The following is a 20,254-nucleotide window of genomic DNA, read 5'->3' on the forward strand; positions in this document are numbered from 1 at the left end:
AAGAAGAAGAAGAAGAAGAAGAAGAAGAAGAAGAAGAAGAAGAAGAAAGTCTGTGTTCTTCCAATGAGGTTTTTACAGAAATGAATTATGCCATTAAGTGCCAAGAAGAAAATTAGCTATGAGCTTTTAAATTTAAAATGATCCCCTTTTTAATTGTAAAACAGTGGCACTTAACTGCTATTGATCCTGCAGAGACGCATTAGGGAACAGGGTCACCATAACTGTTAATATTCAGAGCTTAGTAAAAGAGCATCAAAGGACATTTTAATGTCACAGACTTTCTCAGGGAGTTTTTAAAGAAGGTTTGAGTCGGCCAGCCTATGAATGAAAAGGACATGAGGTAGACAAATGTAGAAATAAATGTGATAGCAATTTTTTCTGCTAATCAAATCATAACTCAAGATTGATTTTTTTGGCAAAAGTTTATGTCATATAGATTTCCAAGGCTAGTCGACATTTAAAAGTCAGAGTATACATTTCCTATAGACTGGGACGTTCTCAGATGATCATCCAATGGGGAATTTTTTTTGTTTATTTTTGAGCACACAAGTGTAAGAGAGCTTCCCTTCTGGGGAAGCCCATTCAGCTCCTGCGTGCTTCAGTACAGAAGAATGTAAAATGTCACGGGTGCTTTTATTTCTCTCTGCAAAGTCTGTCCTGTGCTTTTGAAAATTTTTATTGGATGATGCGATGCTCAGGCTTTTGTCAAGGTAAGAGTTACATTTTTAGGACATGTTCAAAGGTGATTTTCTTCTTATGGTAGGATTGGGAAATACTGAATTTGTAGCATCCTCTGCTTGCGGCTCCTTGGAAGCCTTTGTACTCCAAGTCATAAGGATCAAGAGAGTCACTGGCCTCAGAAGTCCTCTGTTAGAGCCTAACAAAATGGTTGAGGAGGTAAATTTGGTGGATTGGAACTCAAAATCGTATATTAATTTATATTTATAACAATCAGCTTGTTGTCTTTTGCTATGCCAGACTCTCCATCCTCTGAGGGATTCCTGTTATAGTAACTTCATCACTCTTGGTTCCTAGTTCAAACACAGACCATAGTCACCTACAAAAACACACTTTGAGATGTAAACTTTTTAGGCAATAAAATCTTACAGGGAGATAGATAGATAGATAGATAGATAGATAGATAGATAGATAGAGAAACAGACAGACAGAGACAGAGAGACAGAGAAATCAAAGAAAATAAAGGGTTTACCTGAATCATTCACATTTCAATTTTCAAAATAAAGTATTTCCTCATGTGTGGGCAGGGTGTTCTCGGGAACACCTAGAAACAATCTGAGACTCATAGGTCTGCAGAATATAACTGATCCTATGATCTTGCAGATGTCTATTCTTCTGGACATTGGGATGGAAATAAGGAATCCATCCTAGCCAGGCTTAAAACTTGAGAAAAAAAAAATGAGAAAGCAGATGTCCTGCTATGATTTCCTGAGGTAGTTTTGAGCAGAGAAGATGATCACTTTGCCATCTTAAGAGACAGAAATCCAAGAGGACAACTCAGGGACTGGAACTCAACAGATGAATCATGCCTGGCCAAATGAAGATGATATCCTTCGGACATTCAGACAGGGAGTAAGAGCACACTATGTCAGAGGTATGAGACTGAGTGAAAAAGCAGAGTGTTTTAGTTTGAGTTACTACTGCTATGATGAAACACCATGACTAAAGCAACTTGAGGAGGATGAGGTTTATTTGGCTTATATTTTCATATTGTTGTTTGTCATCAAAGTAAATCAGAACAGGAACTTAAACAAGGCAGGAACCTAAAAGCAAGAACTGATGCAGAGGCCATGGAGGGGTGCTACTTACTAGCTTGCTCCCTGCGGCTTGTTCATCCTGCTTTCTTACAGAACCCGGGACCGTCAGCCCAGGGATGGCCCCACCCACGTGAATCTGGGTCCTTCAGCATCAATCACTAATTAAGAAAATCCTCTACAGGGTTGTCTCTACCCAAATCTAATGGATGCATTTTATCAATTGGGCTTTCTTCTTCTCAGATGACTTTAGCCTGTATCAAGTCAACATAAAATTAACCAACATACGGTCCTTGAAGAACCAAGCAATAGAGCAATTTCCTCATTTCTATCATCCAAATTTTTCAGGATGTAGGATCTTATACAGGGACTTGAAACCTAATGCCAAAATAAGAATGAGAGTTGAAAAGAACCAAATTTCTACTATGCAGAATCTTAGGAGCAGGATCAAAGCCTGATATCAGGGGTTCAAAAATAAGATTACAACATACACTCAAAGTTCTAGAAAACTACAATATTTTCAGCTGCACTGGTTCAGATGCTATGACATCACTAAACCTATTAGCCCTGCTTTACCCTAGACTGCTTGAAAGTCTTATTGTCAGTCAATGGGAAGACCTTGTTGCATAACTCTCACCTCCTTTCAGGCTACCTAACCTTCAATAAAAACACTTCATGCAAAACCAGGTGTCTTAGTTGTCAGTCCTCTTTGTGTCTCACAGTGAGCCCTTGCCCAGCATCTACAGTGAGCAAATGAAAGGTGAGGAAGCCAGCAAGGAAGACAGAGGTCAAGCCACCTCAAACAGAGGGCTGAGGATTTGGTGCTTTGAAGTGATTTGGAGAACCAGTGAACAATCAGGGGAAAGATGTCACCAGCTTTGTTAATGAATCTAACTGGAGTTACTATTTAAACACATGGGGGGGGGGCACAAGCTGAAGGAATGAGCAAGACTGAGAACAGAGAACACAGCTGAATGGTATTGTGGTGATTCAGGATGGAAAGGGTCAATTCCATGGGAAGTAAAGTAGCTTGTTTGGGGAATTATCTAGAAGAGGGAAAGAAGAAGTGGTGCCAGAGTGTCTGGATTTCTGAGTCAGATGACCATATGAATTGTCCACTGTTCCACCATTAACTGTAGTTGAGTGTACTGAATAATCCAGTCATAACCTGAGAGAGAGAGAGAGAGAGAGAGAGAGAGAGAGAGAGAGAGAGAGAGAGAGAGAGAGATTATTAGCATGTGTTTTAAGGAGTCTTATTTGTGATTTCCAGCTATAAATGGTTATCAGATAATTGAATATGTTTATCTGTAGTTCAGGAAGAATCTATGTGCTAGCTAGATTTCCTGGGAAGAGTTCCTAACTTTACAAGTCATGGGAAGGGATTTGGGGACATTGAAACTATCTGAAGTTCTTGAAGAATTGTGCTCTTATAGATAATGTTAGATTGGAATATAAGACTCTCTACAACCTTTGCCTGTTTCTGTGCCCACATTCACGCTGCTTTATCAAGCCACTATCTCTGAGACAATAAGAGCGTTAATGTTGCTGGTATACACATAATATCCCTTGCTTCTAAAACCTTTCCTCTCAGAGACCTCTTGATTTTTCTCTACCTATCTTGGTCTTATTCCACTTAATGATAAAATTTGTATTATATCCTTTTTACTCACCCCATGGTCCCTTTCTCTCTTCTGAATGTTCTGCTTTGCCGTTATACACAGTTTCTCAGAAAAAAAAAAAACAAACTCTCATGTTCCCACACTACCCCCATAGACATCAGACCTTGAAAAAGCTCTTGCTATATCATTTATACTCTTCAATAGTGATCTATGCATATGTGTATATACATATATATGATACACTCCTACCAACTAGACTATATACTATAGAGTTATTAAATATCTGTATATGCTTCAATTTGTAATTCCATCCATATGACATATAAGCAAAGGAAGCAGAGAATAAAGAAGAGGTTAAAAAGAAAGAACGTTAATATGGCAGAATGTGTTCCAAAATTGATACTTGATTTCTTAACACCAATTGAATCTCACTCACTTTTACAATATTAACTTATCTTTTCTGAAAAGTATAAGATTCTAGGGAAGATAAAATAACACAATATGTGGAAAACATATTTTCTAAAGTTGAACAGAGTTCCCATTAATATATATGAATATATAAATTTATCATAGGTGGAAGTTTGAATGATAAATCAGCATGTTCGTACTTTGTTTCCTAAGTACAAAAAAAAAAACAATTCAAAATAATTTAAAATTGATTGTATAATTTGTGATTCTCTGTGTGTGTGTGTGTGTGTGTGAAGCTAAGGGTATCACAGTAAAACACATAACCAAAATCTAAACCAGTAAGATACAATACATGAAATTCCTGTACATAGCTGTGGTGGTTCTAATGAGAAATGTTCCTTACAGTTTCGGGTGATTGAACAACTGTTCCCCAGCTGATGGCATTGTTTGGAGAAGTTTATGTTTAGTCTTACTAGAGAGAGCATATTATGGTGGCAGCCTTTGAGAGTAAAATGCCTCACTCTTTTCCAGATTGCTCTCTGTCTCTCCTTACTGATTATGGTTAAAGACATGAGTTCTCAGCTTCCTGTGCCTGACCTCATGCCTGCCACAAGTGGTCATGACTCACCCCTTGATAATTCTTATTACTCTGGAACAGTCAGCAAAATTAAAATCCTCTCACAAATTGCCTTAGATCATGGTATTTTTATTACAGCAACAGAAAGTAACTAATATGTGGGCTAATAATTTTAGCCAGAACAGAGTAAACAGTATAATTCCCTAATTCTGGTGGAGGGAAAAAGACAATTCAGAAGAAAAGTTTAATTACAATGTATTCTGAAATATGCTTTCCAGAAATCCATCTGAAACAGAGTAGAGTGAGCTGCTGTTTTAAAGGAGCTGAAGGTGCATAGCTTACAGATGGCCAAATGTCATTTGGACACAAGAAATTTTACATCTGAAGACATTCTTACAATCTAGAAGTTTATATAACATTTTATATTTTGTAGGAGTCAAAGGGATGAAGGACACCAAGAGAATATGCCCAACAGAATCAATTAAGCTGGGCTCATATGGGCTCACAGAGACTTAAGAAGCAAGCATGGGGCCTGCATGGTTGGCAGCAGGTCTTCTCCAAGTTTTAGCTTGGTAGTTTTGTGGGACTCCTAACAGTGGGAGTAGGTGTTTCTCTGGCTCCTTTGCCTGTTCTTGGAACTCTTCTCCTCCCATTAGGTTGCCTTGTCATATTATATCTTGTCTTGTCCTATTTGGCTGTCATCTCATGTTGGCCTGCTCTTTTCTGAAGAGGAAACAGAGGAAGAGTAAACTTAGGAAAGAGGAAAGGTCATTTAAATAAAGGACACAGAAGAAGGAAGATTATGCGTTTTGCATGACGGTTCTCACGCAACTGAATGTTCCTCTCTCCTACTGCTCAGGCATTCCTCCACTGGAATTAGAGCATACTTCCTCAGAATTCAAATATATACTGAAGACTACCTGGCATGACATGAAGTCTAGCCTCAGGAAAAAAGCAACTATTGGATTTTCAAACTTCCATCAGGAGATAGCCATTATTGAACTCACTGGACCACAGCCTATAAGCCATTCTAACTAATAAATCACATGTATGTGTATGTATATGTATATAAATCAGTGTGTGTTTATACATATATATACAAAATGCATATATACACACACTAATATATATGTTTACATATATATACACATATACATACATATAAATATATGTGTACTATATTTTCATTCTAGTAGTTCTGTTTTTCTAGAGAATCCTGGATTATAAAGGAAGTACTTGTTCAGAATCAAAGAAGAGATTGCAAGTCAGCAGAGTCTGGGAAATGGGGTTCGTTTTCAGCAGTAGCCAAAGGGTAACAATGTTTTTTTACTCCTCATCTGCTTTGGAGGCAACCATAACCCTGACAGCACTCACAGCAACAGATGCAAAGGAACAAGCACAAGGGCTTTGCAGGAAAACTGCCTTTCTCACCAAGAATCCATGATAAGCCCTGGGCTGTCTTCTTTCTAGGGTTCCACTTTCAGTTCATTCGAGGCAAGAGACTCAGCAAGGTTCTGTAAAAAGACAACATCTGTACATTTTGAGTCCCTGGCTTCCAGTAAGAACTGTTTTGTAGAATTGGTTTGGGTCTTCTAATTCTTCCTTGTATGCCTACATCCATTACCATGTACTCATGGTCCCTGGGAGAGAATTCTTCAATCCTGCCACTCTGTGTTAGTTTAAATGCCCACGTGCAGGTTAGTGAAGGTGGGTTCCCAGCAAATGCTCACATCCGTTCTAGTGGTGCCAAGAGCACAGATTACATTTCACCCAAGTCTGACAGTTTAGACCTGTCTCCTAGTCACAGGTGACAGCTTCAGGCCAAGTCACAAGACGTCAAGTGTGAGGATAGGAGTTGATTGACCCAAATCTACTGCTGATGAGAGTCAGGAAGTCCTAACACCTTTCTGCCTGTTCTGGCAGGTCAATAACATTGAATTTGCACCTCAGAAGTAGAATGGTGTTTAAAAAATAATCAAGTAGCTCCCGTAGCTGACAACCAAGTAAGTCGAAGAGTGTGATAAGGCTGTGAATTGTCCATTCCAGCCTCCCAGACAGCAAAGCAGAGATTCAGAAAGCCTCAGTGTGCAGGTGACATAAAGGAAGAGAGAAGGCAGACAGAAAGAAGGCAATGAGACATAGAAGATCAGAAGTCCAGCAATCATAAACAAGTAGGGAGTATGCTACATAGGACTTATTTATACTAGGAGGAAGAATTTGATATATAATCTGAAATTAATTTTTAATTTGAGGTTCTCTATTTTGTTGGCTACATTTGGGAGAATTAAGTGGAAAGCCAAATTTTGAAAAGAGAAAGACCCTAAATTAGCCAGGACTGTTAAGTTCCAAGAAACAGAAAACTTGGCCAAACTAGATAAAATGATAATAAATGTTGCAAAAATAAGTGGTTGATTACTTTTATTATTATAACAATGGCAAGACAATTTATTTAGAAAGTAAATTCAGGGACACATGAACAGATTTATGGACAAAAAAAAAAAAGCGTACCAAAAAAAATAAAAGTAAACCTTGACCCTTTCCTTCCACTAAACATGAAAGCTAGTTTGAAATACAACGGAGCCCTGCATCTGATGAAGGCCAGTAAAGCCCTGATGGACAGCAGAAAGGAGCATGTTCATAACCCAAGCCACACAAGGATTTCTCAGGACACAAAAGGAACTATGCTTAAAAGTGAGACAGATAAATGGCAGCTCCAGATTGAGTTTCCTTCAGGCACACACAGAGTGGGCCACTCTTGTGTGAGACATTTATTGAGTGACTGTCAGACTCGTCTGTAAGGACGTAAGGCAGGCAGAAAGCAGAACTGGAAGTTAAACAAAGGAATGGGGTGAGCTGGGATCCAGGCTCTGGGACACAGAGGACACCTCAGCATTGTCTGATGTAGAGGTCAAGGACAGGCCTTGTGTATCCTCATATCAGCTAGTCATTTATCTAAGCCATTCTAGAAGAGATGGATAGCTTCCAGCTATTTCTAGATGAGATGGGTCGCATTGGCTGAGGATAGTTCTGTAAAGTCTATCGCCAGAAGTTTTATAAACCAACAAATACAATAACCCAATACGTAGGCTATCAAGAAAGGGGAGCTAGTGAGGGCAAGAATAGCATTTGCTATCATTGGGACTCGGAGTTAAGTATTCCCTAACAGCAGATGATGATACCATGAAGGAAATAGGTTGCATATGGAAAGAAAATGTTTGCAACAGGTGAGCCTCATGAATGGCTCACAATCAGCAGATATAAATGTCCAACAGCTCTAAAGTCAAGCAAGCCAACTTTGAGTGGACATACTCTAGACAGAATGCCTGAGAGTAAAGCAATGACTAGCAATATCACAAGTATGTGCTGCCAGTAGGAATGGAAACTGGGCCAGCCATTTTGAAGGTGGCATTTTCTATATTATCCACCTATTCACTTACCTCACAAAACTGTACTGTATTCTTAAGCATTTACCTTCTGTATAACATACAGAGAAGAAAAGCATATATAAAGATATTAAACTACATTTGCTGTTTTTTTTTTTTTGGTCTACAATCGTCCAAACTCAGAAATATCATGAATTACAACATATTTATAAAACAGATTAAAACACAGTGGGAAAAAGCAATGACAATTTCTATATGAAACATGTGTGAGCTGCAAAACACTTGGGATATGAAGAGAGAGACACAAAGGACTGGTTGAAGTAAAAACTTCTGGGTTTCTTTGGAAAGTTAGTTAATGTCAAATGTTGTTTTGGAACACACAGGTGAAAGGATATCTTGCTAAAGCAAACATGTGAGAGACTGTATTCCACAAACAGACACAGGTGAAAAGGTTTCTTGATATAGCAAATACGTGAAAAGATGCTTGATAAAGGGGTATAAATATGACCCCACAGCCAGTGGGGGACGCGCATTGAGTATTGGTTTGGTTTGCTCCCCTTCACTAAAGAGAAGAACATATCTCTATTGGTTCACTTTGCATACCGTTGTTGACCTCAGCTTGTGATAATACTGCCATTGAGAGAAACTTGCCCAAGAACTGCTAGTGAAGTTCCTGTGGCAGCGTGCTGCTTCTGCAGCCTCACCTCAGACCAGTTGGCGAGCCTGACAGTTCCTTCAGGATTGAACTACAGCTGCGGGTTCATGAATGGTATCTAGCGTTCTAAAGGACTGGTCTGCAGCTGCTGAGTCATATTTGGTGTTTGCTATAGGATTGAACTGCTGAGAAATAAGACTGAGCTCACCTCCAAAGAAGTATTGCTGAATAGGTCCACTTCCCCCCATCCTAATAACTTTTCTTTTCTACTACCTCTGCTGGGTGGTGGGCTAGAGGAAAAGTTGAACCTTATTAAAAGTAGGCTGTAAAAAATTTATGCCTACAACTGGCCATCCCACACTCCCAAAATGTGATTTTCAATAATGCTCAAGGGTGGAAGAGAGGACTCATCTCCCCTGGGAAGGGGAAACAGAGTAGATTTTGCAAGTGGACTGGGGATGGTTGGGGTTGGGAACTGGAGGGATTGGGTCAGTGAGGGGAATACTGGGAGAAATGACTGGAAATTTGGGGCATCTCAGGGATGAGATGGAAACCAAGTGCAATGGAAACTCCATGGAATCTCTGAAAATAACCCTAGCAAAGACTCCTAGTAATGGGGGACTGTGATCTTGAACCAGCAATCTTCCATAACCAGGCAAGACCTCAAGTGGAGTGATTGAGACACAAACCCAGCCACAAAATCTTCAACCTATAGTTTGTCCTGCCTGCAGAGAGTCCTGGGACCAGAGCCTAGCAGAGTCATCATCAAAGAGACTAGAGAAACTTCATCTAGAAGTGGGAGCAGAAGCAGAGTCCTATAGCCAAACATTAGGCAGAGCTCAGGAAGTCCTGTGGAGGAGGGGAGGAAGGATATGAAGAACCAGAGGGGTCAGAGACACCCCAAAACACAGGTCATAGAATCAACTATTGATACTCATGAGGGCTCACAGAAATCAGGCAGCCTGGAGGGGTCTGCTCCATATCCTCTGCGTATACGTTATGGCTGAGTAGCTTGATCCGTTTATAGGAATCTTAACAATGGGAGAGAGGACAGTCCCTGACTTTTGCCTACTTGTGGGACCCTTTTCTTCCTACTGGGTTCCAGAGTCCAGCCTTGAAGTGATGGTATGTGCCTGGTCTTATTGTAGGTTGTTATGCATTATTTGGCTGATGTCTATGAAATGCACAGGGGAGATTGGGGGAGTAGAGTCTGGGGGAGGGAGAAGAAGCAGAAACTGAAGTGAGGATGTAATTTATGAAGAAATAGTATGAATTAATTAATTAATTAATTAGTTAGTTAGTTAGTTAGTTAGTTAAATACTCTCAAACCCAGCCTGGGAGAGAGAAGACAGAACAACAGTGGGTTCTATCACACAGCAGGTGAATCATTGTAAAGACCAATGGAAAAGCTTTATAGGGTGACAGAAATAGCGTGTTTAGAAAGAAGTGACTGGTATACTGTTACCAAACTATATGAAAGCGTATACTAAATATATTTTATATTACAATGAAAATTATGCCTCACTAACTTGGATCTGGTTATATGAGAAAATGCCAAGATCCCAGTTGTGATTCCAAGTGTTCAAATAAGGACATCACTCAATTCTCCTCCTATCTTCATTCTTTCTTCTCATGGCTTGTCCACTGATAATCATTTTCATTTTCTTCCATTGTCAAACTATTCCACTTATTCTGGATCTAATAACCTCAAAGATGCTATAAGAAAATTCTGGCTAAGCTTTGGGGTTTGGGGTATGAACCATCACAGCATACTGACGGAACTTACACAAGTAAGAGAGGAGAGAGGACACACTGGGACCCCTGTTTTCAAACGGGCATGGTGGCAAATGGTAGTCTGTGCAAGCTGGCCCTGGATAGCTGAATCTTAGATTTGACATAGGATCCCCAGAAATAAAAGACTAATTTAGGGATTATCCTCAGCCAGTTTAAGAAAATGTTTACATAATACTAAGAATGACTCATTTTGCTAGAAGTTTATTGCTGCTTTTATAAAAGCCATGATAAGTCTTTAAAACGTATCATAGATGGGTTTTGAGACCGACACAGTATTGATTTTTTTTTCTCTCAAGAGATCACCCTGAGAAAATGGAATCAGATCTGCATGGGAGAGGGGTAGGGGGTGGAACTTGGAGGATTTTGCAGAGAAAGCACTAGTGTATAGTCAGCAGGTAGAGCTGTCTTCTTCCTCACTCTTTTGACAAGTCTGCTTTGACTGCCTCCTGATTCTCTACTTGCAGATGTTCAATGATTTTTTCTAGAAGTCATTCATCAGACAGTTCCCAAATAATCCTCAGTCAGCTGCCCTGGGCATCAGCTAGCTAGAAATATGCTCTTTGTCATGCATCTTTTCTTTTTTTAAATTAAAAGCCATTTCCTACATTTATTCTTTCCCTGACTCAGAATTTACTCACCTTAAGTCCTGTGACAGTTAAATTAGGGGTGTCCTTTTGAATTAACAGACACCCACTGTGTGGTAAAACTTGCTTTCTATCAATGCCTCTCTCCACGGGTACTAAGTCCAGATCTCCTCCTCTGAAGGCAAACCAAAGTGTTTTACTCTTGCTCGCAATGTCATGGCTGCCTCAGGTAAGCATATGAGAGACTTCCCTTAGATGGGCATTTCTCAAAAGGATCAAATGACATTTTCACAGGGGTCATCTAATACCATCAGAAAACTCAGATGTTAATATTACCATATAACAGTAGCAAAAATACAGTTATGAATACCAATGAAAATAATTTTATGTTTGGGGTCACCACAATATGGGGAGCAGTATTAAAGGGTTACAGAACACGGAAGGTTGAAAACCACAGTCCTAGATACTTATCTAAATTTGTAGACTAGGGATGATTGACCTCAACATATCAGGATGTATTCAATCCCCAAGGGCCAGAGTTAAAGAAAACAAGAAAGGATGGAACAGTTGCCTGTCCCTTCCAGAGCAAGAACACCTGTTTTCTTCTGTTCCTTGTCCTCAACAGGACACTAAGGGATCTCCAGGAGACCAGGCTTTCAGTTTGAGTTGAGAATGGCACTATCAACTTGCTTGGTTCTGAGACTTCAGACTTGGATTAGGACACACTGCTGGAATGCCCCATTCCCATATATATATTTCTATATCTTGCTATTGCTCCTGTTTTTATGGAGTGTCTAGGCTGGACAATCCTTTGGGTTTTCTTTCATCATCATCATCATCATCATCATCATCTTGTTACCTATAGAACACCAAGATGAACATGCTAAGGATAAAGACTGCCTCTGACTCATTTCCCAAGACTCTAACTACTGCACAGAGGTGAAGTCTTAGTGCTGTACATAAGGCTTTAAATTTTATATTATCATTATTAGTTGTTACAATCTTGAACTTACAATTCTTTACACATTGACCTTGATTTCTTTTGTGTCACAGCAGCAGAACCGTGTGACACAAAAACTTTCTAGGTAGTATCACGTGGAACACAGACTTAAATACCATCGTGTCCTTCGCAGAACAAGTGTGCCCATCCTTGGCCTGCACCATCACCTTCCTCTGTTTCTTCTCATGGTAGTAAATCTTGAGCATGCTCCTTGGAATGGAAATGTTGTACCAAGTACACAACCGAGGACCTAAGTCTTACGTGATTAACCATTGATATTTATCGTACATATCAATGATACACAACAATACGCTCTGAGAAAATAACCTTTATATCAGCTAACTTTGGGTTTTTATATACTTTAAGGATCTTCAAGCTCAATGTATGCCAGTATTTGTGAACATACAAATGTTTCACTTTACAGATGTAAGAAAATCTCTTCCAGGAAAGAATATCTAGAATCCTCACTACGTTAAAATAAGAATTATATACAGTTCTGGAAAGACAGATAGCTCGCAGTTAAAAGCTCATAATGCTCTACCAGAGGACCTAGGTTCAGTTCCAAGCATCCCTATCAGGCAGCTCCTGACTGCCCATAACTCCACTCTAGGAGCCCTGACACCCTCTTCTGGCCTCTCAAATACTCATGCTGCATGTACAAATACATTACACACAAGATAAATATATACAAACTGACAAACACATAAATAAAAATAAAGTCTTCGAAAACTTTATGGAGAAAACTCCTGGGAAAATACATATTGTGCATAGAAAAATCCCTGAGAAATCAAAACAAAGCTAGGCAAAGGAAGGCTGGAGTGGGTGGTCTCTATCGTGAGTAACAAGATGCAAAAGCCTGGACAAAGTAGGGGTGTTTTGTAATGTGTTTTAGAATAAAAACTGTTTCATTTGGGAGACACACCCAAGATCATAAATGGTACCATATGTACACTCCTGAGCTGATATATCCTAGGACCACCCTTTCTCCCCCTGAGATGGATGGATGAGCCGTAGAACAACACGGAGCTCTGACAGGCTACTCACCAATATCACCTACATAGATGGAGCTCAGCTAGTCCCATTTCCTGAACCTTCCACAACCCTCCAAGCAGCTGCACCAAACATTCCTATTTCTTCAATGAATAATCTGTTCTCATTTTTGTACTTGCCTCCTGGACATTTAGTACTTAAATAAGTACTAAACTTAAATAACACCATGTAGTTGTCTACATATGACCCAACTATGAATCCTATATGTGTGGTTTCTCTCAAATATAGTTTTTTCAACAAGATTTTTGCCCTTTAACCTTTATTAGAAGTGTTTTTGCTGTAATGAACTTTATACTTTTTTAGACAAAGTATCCTTTAATTTAATTTTTATATCTTACTTAAGAAACTATTTTATATAGAATAAACAATGGATTTATCTTCATAGTTTAAAAATATTTGGATATCTATTTCTCTTAGCTATAGCTACAAACATTCTACAAGTAGTGCTGTGTTTCTCCTCTTCCAGTATGAATATTCATCAGTTCCAAAACTGTGTTTAATATATTTTATAGATTTCTCACCATTTTCTAGTAAGTCAATCATATTTTGAGTTCACATATGCACACTGGTCTTTTTCTGGAATCTGCATTGTTAGGATAGTGATCAAAATATTTTAGAATGAACCTATCCAATTCAGCTACAAAAATAATCCCTGTTTATTTCATTTATTTATTTTGTTAATAAAGTATAACATACTTATACTGATAATTCTACCCATTTAAAAATAATAGTAATTGTTAATTTATATTTCCCTTTTGTTAGATTTAGTACTAAGTATTTCATTTGTTATTCTGGATATATAATATGCATTTGAATTTTATACGATGATTATCATGATATTAATGATGATGTTGTTACAGCTAAGAAGCACAAACATCCTTATTACTTTGCTAGTTATCGAGATTGTTTTATGTATTGTATAGAGAAAAATCATGGATTTGCTAATAATGCCAAATGTTTTAACAGGTATACATATTTCTTCTCTTCTGCATTGTCTCTGATATAATGATGAACAGCGTAACTAACCTTGGGTATCTTTCTCTTGTTGCTGGTTTTTATTTTAATTTTAAAGGTATACCTGAGTGTGTGTGTGAGTGTGTGTGTGTGTGTGTGTGTGTGTGTATGTGTGTGTGTGTCTCTGTGTGTGTCTGTGTGTGTCTGTGTGTGTGTACCACATGTATGCAGGTGCCCACAGGAGGTAGAAGAGGGCGTCAGATATCATGGAATTGAAGATGCCAGCAGTGATGAGCTCCCTGGAATGGAATGGATGACGTAACAGAACCTGGGCCCCCTGCAATACCATTATTGCTGTCTTCTATTTTATTTTTACTTATTCATTTTACATCCCATTCACTACCCTCATCCTGGACATCCCCTCTCACAAGCCTTCCCCCATCCCCCTCCCTTTCTCTGAGAGAGTGGGGGTTCCCCTGGGTAACCCCCTACCATTTCACATCAAGTCTCTCTGAGGCTAGGTGCATCCTCTCCCACTGGGGCCACACAAGGCAGTCCAGTTAGAAGAATATATACCACAGCCAGACAACAGCTCTTGGGATAGTTCCCATTCCAGTTGTTCAGGACCCACATGGAGACCAAGATACATATGTGCAAGAGGTAAGTCCAGCCCGTGTATGGTATTTGGTTGGTGGTTCAGTCTCTGAGAGTTCCAGGGGTCTAAGTTAGTTGAGTCTATTGGTCTTCCTGTGTAGCTTCTATCCACTTAGAGACCACAGTCCTTCCTCATGTTCATCCATAAGATTCTCTAAGCTCCATCCACGGTTAAGCTTGGGTATCTACATCTGTCTGAGTCAGCTGCTGTGGGGGAGCATCTCAGAGGGCAACTAGGCTAGCCTCTTGTCTGCAAGCATAAAAGAGAACCATTAATAGTGTTAGGGACTGTTGCTTGCATTTTAGGATGAGTCTAAAGTGTCTACTCCATCCCCCATCCCTGCATTTCTTGAAGACAGGATAAATTTTGGGTCAAAAATTTTGTGGGTGAGATGGTGCCCCTATTGCTCCATTAGATTCCTGCCTAACTACAGGAGGTGGCCTCTTCAGGTTCCATATCCCCAGTGCTGTGTGGGTCACAGCTAAGGACAACCCCCATTGACTTTTGAGAGCCTACCTCATCCCAGTCTCTGGGACTTCCTAGAGATTCCCCCTCAAACCCCAAGCCCAGGCAGCTGTAGATTTGAATTCCCTTCTCCTGGCCCTCTGGCCCTCTATCTTGTCTCTTCCCACACTGGATCCTGACACCCCCATTCCCCTCTCCATCCCCACCCAGTTCCCTCCATTCCTCTTCCTCCTATAACTATTTTATTTCCCCTTCTAAGTGAGATTCAAGTATCCTTGCTTAGGCCATTCTTCTTCTTTAGCGCTTTTGGGTTGTGTCTGTGGGTATTCTATACTTTATGGTAATATCCACTTCTCAGTGAATACTTACCATGCATGTCTTTTTGAGTCTGGGTTACCTCACTCAGGATGATGTTTCTACTTCCATCCATTTGTGTGCAAAATTTATGATGACCTTTTTTTTAATAGCTGGAGAGTATTCCACTGTGTAAATGAACCACGCTTTCTGTATGGTTGAGGGACATCTGTTCCAGTTTCTGGCTGCTATGAACATAGTGAAACACATGTCCTAGTGGTATAGTGAAGCATCTTTTAGGTATATGCCCAGGAGTGGTATAGCTGGGTCTTCAGGTAAAACTATTTTTAATTTTCTGAGAAACTGACAGTTTTATTTCCAGAGTGATTTTACAAGTTTGTAATCTTACCAACAATGGAGAAATGTTCCTCTTTCTCCACATCTTCAACAGCATGTGCCGTCACTTGAGATTTTGATCTTAGCCATTCTGATTGGTATAAGATGGGATTTTGGAGTTGTTTTGATTTGTGTTTCTCTGATAACTAAGGATGTTAAACATTTCTTTAAGTGCCTCTAGGCCATTTGAGATTCCTCTGTGAAGAATTCTCTGTTTAGCTCTGTACCCCATGTTTTTAATTGGGTTATTTGCTTTGTTGGAGTCTAACTACTTGAGTTCTTCATATATTTTTGTATTAGGCCTCTGTCAGATGTAGGAGCTGAGCTATCTCTCTAGTCCCCTTGCTTCTGACTTAAGTCAAAAGTATTTCAACTCCTTTAGAGTGTTAAGTCTTCTTCCACTTGCAATAGACAAACTTATAAATATTGGTTATAAATATTGGTTTTCCAAAGACTTCATTATATTAGTGATTTGCATGTTTGTCTTTAACCCAGCAGTTTAGTAAGTACTTCAGCAGTTTTCCTACCTAGCACCACAGAAGCAATGGATGCAGGAAGTAATTCTAGACACATTCTCTCTCTTCATGTTTTCTCCTTTGCTGGAGCATCAGAGGACAGTGTGCTGCCATTAGGGCACCTTGCCTATTGGGAAAGTGGGAAGTAGCAGGTTTCTTTCTAAAGGGGCTAATATTTAAAAACAGATGCTCTGACTACACCCCCCCTTGTATGCAATGAAAAGCTTACAGTACTCACTTCATGAAGCTTTACATTTTTCCAGTCTTTTTGTTCTCCCTGTCTCTTTCTCTCTCCCTCCCTCTCCTGTATCTCACTAATAACTAAATAAGAATACTAAGAATAGTAACCATTAGTAGCTATGCCAAAGCTTGAGTACTAGACTCTTTTGAAATTTTCTCTACCAAACATGCTAATACACCTTTTTTAATGATTGAAACTCACTCGTGTTTTCAGGACAAAAGTAGTACACAGGCATATTCTTTGTCAGAATTTAATATGACTGGTCTCTAGCCCAGATGACAATAGTTCACTTATTTCTCTCCAAAACCTCATAAATTAGACATGTATTATCCACAGACCTTTATGGCATCAGTTTTTCCAAACTCACATCAGAAGGGGCCATTGTGTTCTGCTTACAGCATACTTAGACTCCTCTAGCCTACAGCTTGAATTCTTCCACATTCCTCCTAAAAAACATTTCTAAGTCCCTATAAAACAAGTGGTCAGGTTTATCAGAGCAATTGTTCCACTTCTCAGTACTAAGTTTCTTTAATACTTCTCTCATTTCTATAACCAAAAATAAAAAGTAATAATAAGGAAAATAATATTTGGGTCATGGTGGTAGTGAAATCATGGCATCCTGAAAGTGAGGCAGCTGGTTGCATTACATCTACTCCCAAGAAGCAGAGAGATGAATGTTGGTGCTTAGAGGCCTCTTATCCTTATACACCTTAGCGTTTCAGCTCACAGAATTCAGGGTGGGTCTTACCTCCACTGAAACTGTATGCCCCAAATTAAATTCTTTCTTTCATAACTTGACTTGCTCATGATGTCTCTTCACAGCAATTGAAAGGTAATAAAACATACAAATGATGATAGACAGATACAAAGATGGATGATAGACAGATAGATTGATAGGATAAAAGTTGTTCTACATTCTTGTTCTCCTGAAAGTGTTTCAAACAAAATGTCACTTCAAACTACTTCTGTTGACTTGTTGGAGCTGAAAGCAGTTGAGAACCAGAAGATGCAGGAAGAGCTTTCTAAATACAATTTTTTCTTTTACATAAATGTTGGTCATAAATTTTCCCATGAAAAGGTGTTCTCCCTGTAGTAGTAAATGAAGATTATTCTCGTTGAGGAAACTGGAAATTGAAATGAAAATGGATCTGTATAGAGAAAGCTACTGTGATAACCCTTAACAAGAGTCAGCTCCTCCTTAAGGCTCCTAATCACTATCATTCCTCTGTACACAGAAATTAATAAATAAGAGTGTTTGCTTTTGTTCTAATAATCAATGTAGTTATTAAGGCCTGCCACAGAAACCAAAGAAGTTGATAGTATTACTAACTAAAGAAAAAAACTGTATTTCCAAGAACAGTTGCATTCTCATATATATATGTGTGTGTGTGTGTGTGTGTGTGTGTATCCTTGTTGCATGTCAACCTCCAGGAATTAATATAAAGAATTGGTTATTATGATCTTGGGATTCATAAAAAAAATAAAACGGAGTTTAAAAATATAGCAACAGTGGGATATGAGAAGGCAGTGGTTTTCAACCTGGGAGGGAAGGAGTGGAGCTCATGATGCTTGAGGTCAGATGTCCAATGAACACCACTGAGATGCTCAGAAGGAGGCATATCATGGCTGACTGGGTAGAGAAAGAAACTCTGGCAGATGTGAAAGGGGCTGGAAATGACCAGGCAAAAGCAAGTCCCTCCTTTCTCCTCTAGCCTTGGCACTCTATCACCCACTTTAACTTTCTTGGGCTATAAGAAACAATGCTATTAGTTAGCACCCACCCAAGAACCTTACTGGGAAAAAAATCAGTTCACTACTAGCTAGTATTGTTCTACATGTATCTAACTGGTTGTTTCCAAAAATAGAAGGGAAAAAGATCAGACAGCAGTTGAGGGGATAGAATGTTATTAGTTTAATGACTGCGTTTCTCTTATCCATTCTAAGTTTTTACCTATTCATTCACTCAGAAACGCTATTGATTTTTTTCCAGATCTTTGGCATATAAGCTTATAGTAAACATGAAAGATCTCTGTCTATTTCCCTTTGCTTGAGCAAGGCTATGGCTGGAAGCAACCCAGTTCTGACCAGACTCTTGAGGAAACTGAACAGGAAACAACGTATTCAATGTATCAATACTAGATACATCCATTCTTTGTAGACCCCCATTTCCCACAGGTGGGCTTGAAATCTTTCTGCCAGTAAATAAAACATAACCACTTTCTATTCAGAAAATCCTGTCCAGCTGTTAAAATCCAGTCCGGAAGAAGGGAAGCCATTCCTCACTAGCACATCTGATTCATATCTGGATTTCCTTCCCAAGGAATTAGAAGAGGGTTTGTGATGCTTCAGCAACTGAGAGGAAGTTCCCATCTCAAGTCAACAGAGGATTTCATTTGTCCAGATCTACTGCTTATTTATCAGCTGCCACAGAGGAAATTTGCAAGATAATGCTGAATACTTGGCTGCATCTCATGTTCCTTTTGATTAGGATGCTGACTCTCCTCTTTTAAGTGCCTGCATGCATCACCTTTCACAGAACCACAATATAAAGGGCATGCAGATAACTGAAAGCGGAAATAATAGGACTCTGTCTTTATGCCCCCAACTTACCACTCTTCACAATGCTTTGAAAGAAATGGAACAAGGGATATTAAGTTTTTAGGGGCAGGGAAGGGAAGGAAAAACTAATTTGTCAGCCTCCTCAGCATTATTGAGGTGCTCACTCATTGTCCTAAAGTATTAAACTAAATGGAGAGAATATTGCTTGTAATCCACCGTACACTCCAGTCATGAAGACTCAGAAGAGTCAAATAACATGACTGGAGGTCATTCCCAGCACTGGCTGACAAAGTGGCATGTGTCAGGAAGACTTTTAAATAGCAATTGAACTAGAGTTACCTTTTGCCAACAAAGTAGATTCCTGTAGGAAGTTGGGGCTTTCTTCATATTTAGAATCAGCAGATGATTTTGCCCATGAAAAAGCAGTTAGTTCTTGTCTTTAATATAAAAGAAAAACCATTGAATCTCTTAGGGAAATCAAAATGCTGCCAAATAAGTAAAATACAAGTCTTCCTAGAGCTAGGAATTGTGAGAGCTAAAGCTATGCTTTAAGTTTAACTCACTTTGCTGAAGAGATCTATAAAGCAAAAATGCCTCTAAGGTGAAAGCCTCACTTGCCTAAGGACAGATAACTTCCTCAAATGTTGTGCCTGTTGCTTATATAAAATATCAAGCCATATGTTTTCACTTCTGTAAACAAGCTTGGTTGCCCCAACCACATAGGATGTACTTGATCACATGTAGCCAGGAGGTACATAGGAAGGAAGTATCCCAAGATGTGTGCTTGTCCCTGATTGAAGGAACACAGGAAGTATGCAGTCTTACAGGATTTGCTTTATAAACTCCCAGCTAATATAATTTGCGATCTTACTCTGGGAGTCCTGAGTATGGACCTGGCCAGTATTTATGAAAGCTTGCTTCAAATTTGGCTCAAAATGGTGGTAGTGATCTTTTTCGTGCTCTGTGAAATTAACAGAGTTATAGGATTATAAAATATTATGTGGGGAGGGGAGAACCTGATGGGCCCAGGACAAGGTGTGCCCTGAGTAATTGCACCATGCATCAGATCTGGTATAAAGGGGGTTTACTGAGGGAAAGAAGAGTGAGGACTTGGGAAAAGGTAAAGGCAGATGAGTGAGTAGTGAGGGCAGAAAGAGGAAGGGACGGGGTGAGGACCCAGAGAAGGAGTAGAAACAGAATAGTTGACATGTAGACAGATGGGGCGAGAACCATGAGGGCAGAGAAGAGGGTAGTAGAAGGACAGAAAGCTGGGTGGGCGAGGGAACACTTAAAGGGAAGGGAGAGAGAGAGAGAGAGAGAGAGAGAGAGAGAG

The 20,254-nt window shown here is 39.4% G+C and overlaps 1 long non-coding RNA gene across 1 annotated transcript in view; it reads right to left on the reverse strand.

Moving 5' to 3' along the window:
- Window positions 1-4,881: 4,881 nt before the first annotated feature.
- The window catches only part of LOC114628784, an 89,164-nt gene continuing 73,791 nt past the window's right edge, over window positions 4,882-20,254 (reverse strand). Inside the window, exons 4-5 of the long non-coding RNA XR_003712534.1 lie at window positions 5,808-5,890; window positions 4,882-5,099 (exon numbers count right to left, since the gene is read on the reverse strand). This is a non-coding gene — a long non-coding RNA (uncharacterized LOC114628784). The remainder of the gene's footprint in view (window positions 5,100-5,807; window positions 5,891-20,254) is intronic.

This window comes from Grammomys surdaster, unplaced genomic scaffold, assembly GCF_004785775.1.
Source record: "Grammomys surdaster isolate TR1022 unplaced genomic scaffold, NIH_TR_1.0 271, whole genome shotgun sequence".
Taxonomy (NCBI): domain Eukaryota; kingdom Metazoa; phylum Chordata; class Mammalia; order Rodentia; family Muridae; genus Grammomys; species Grammomys surdaster.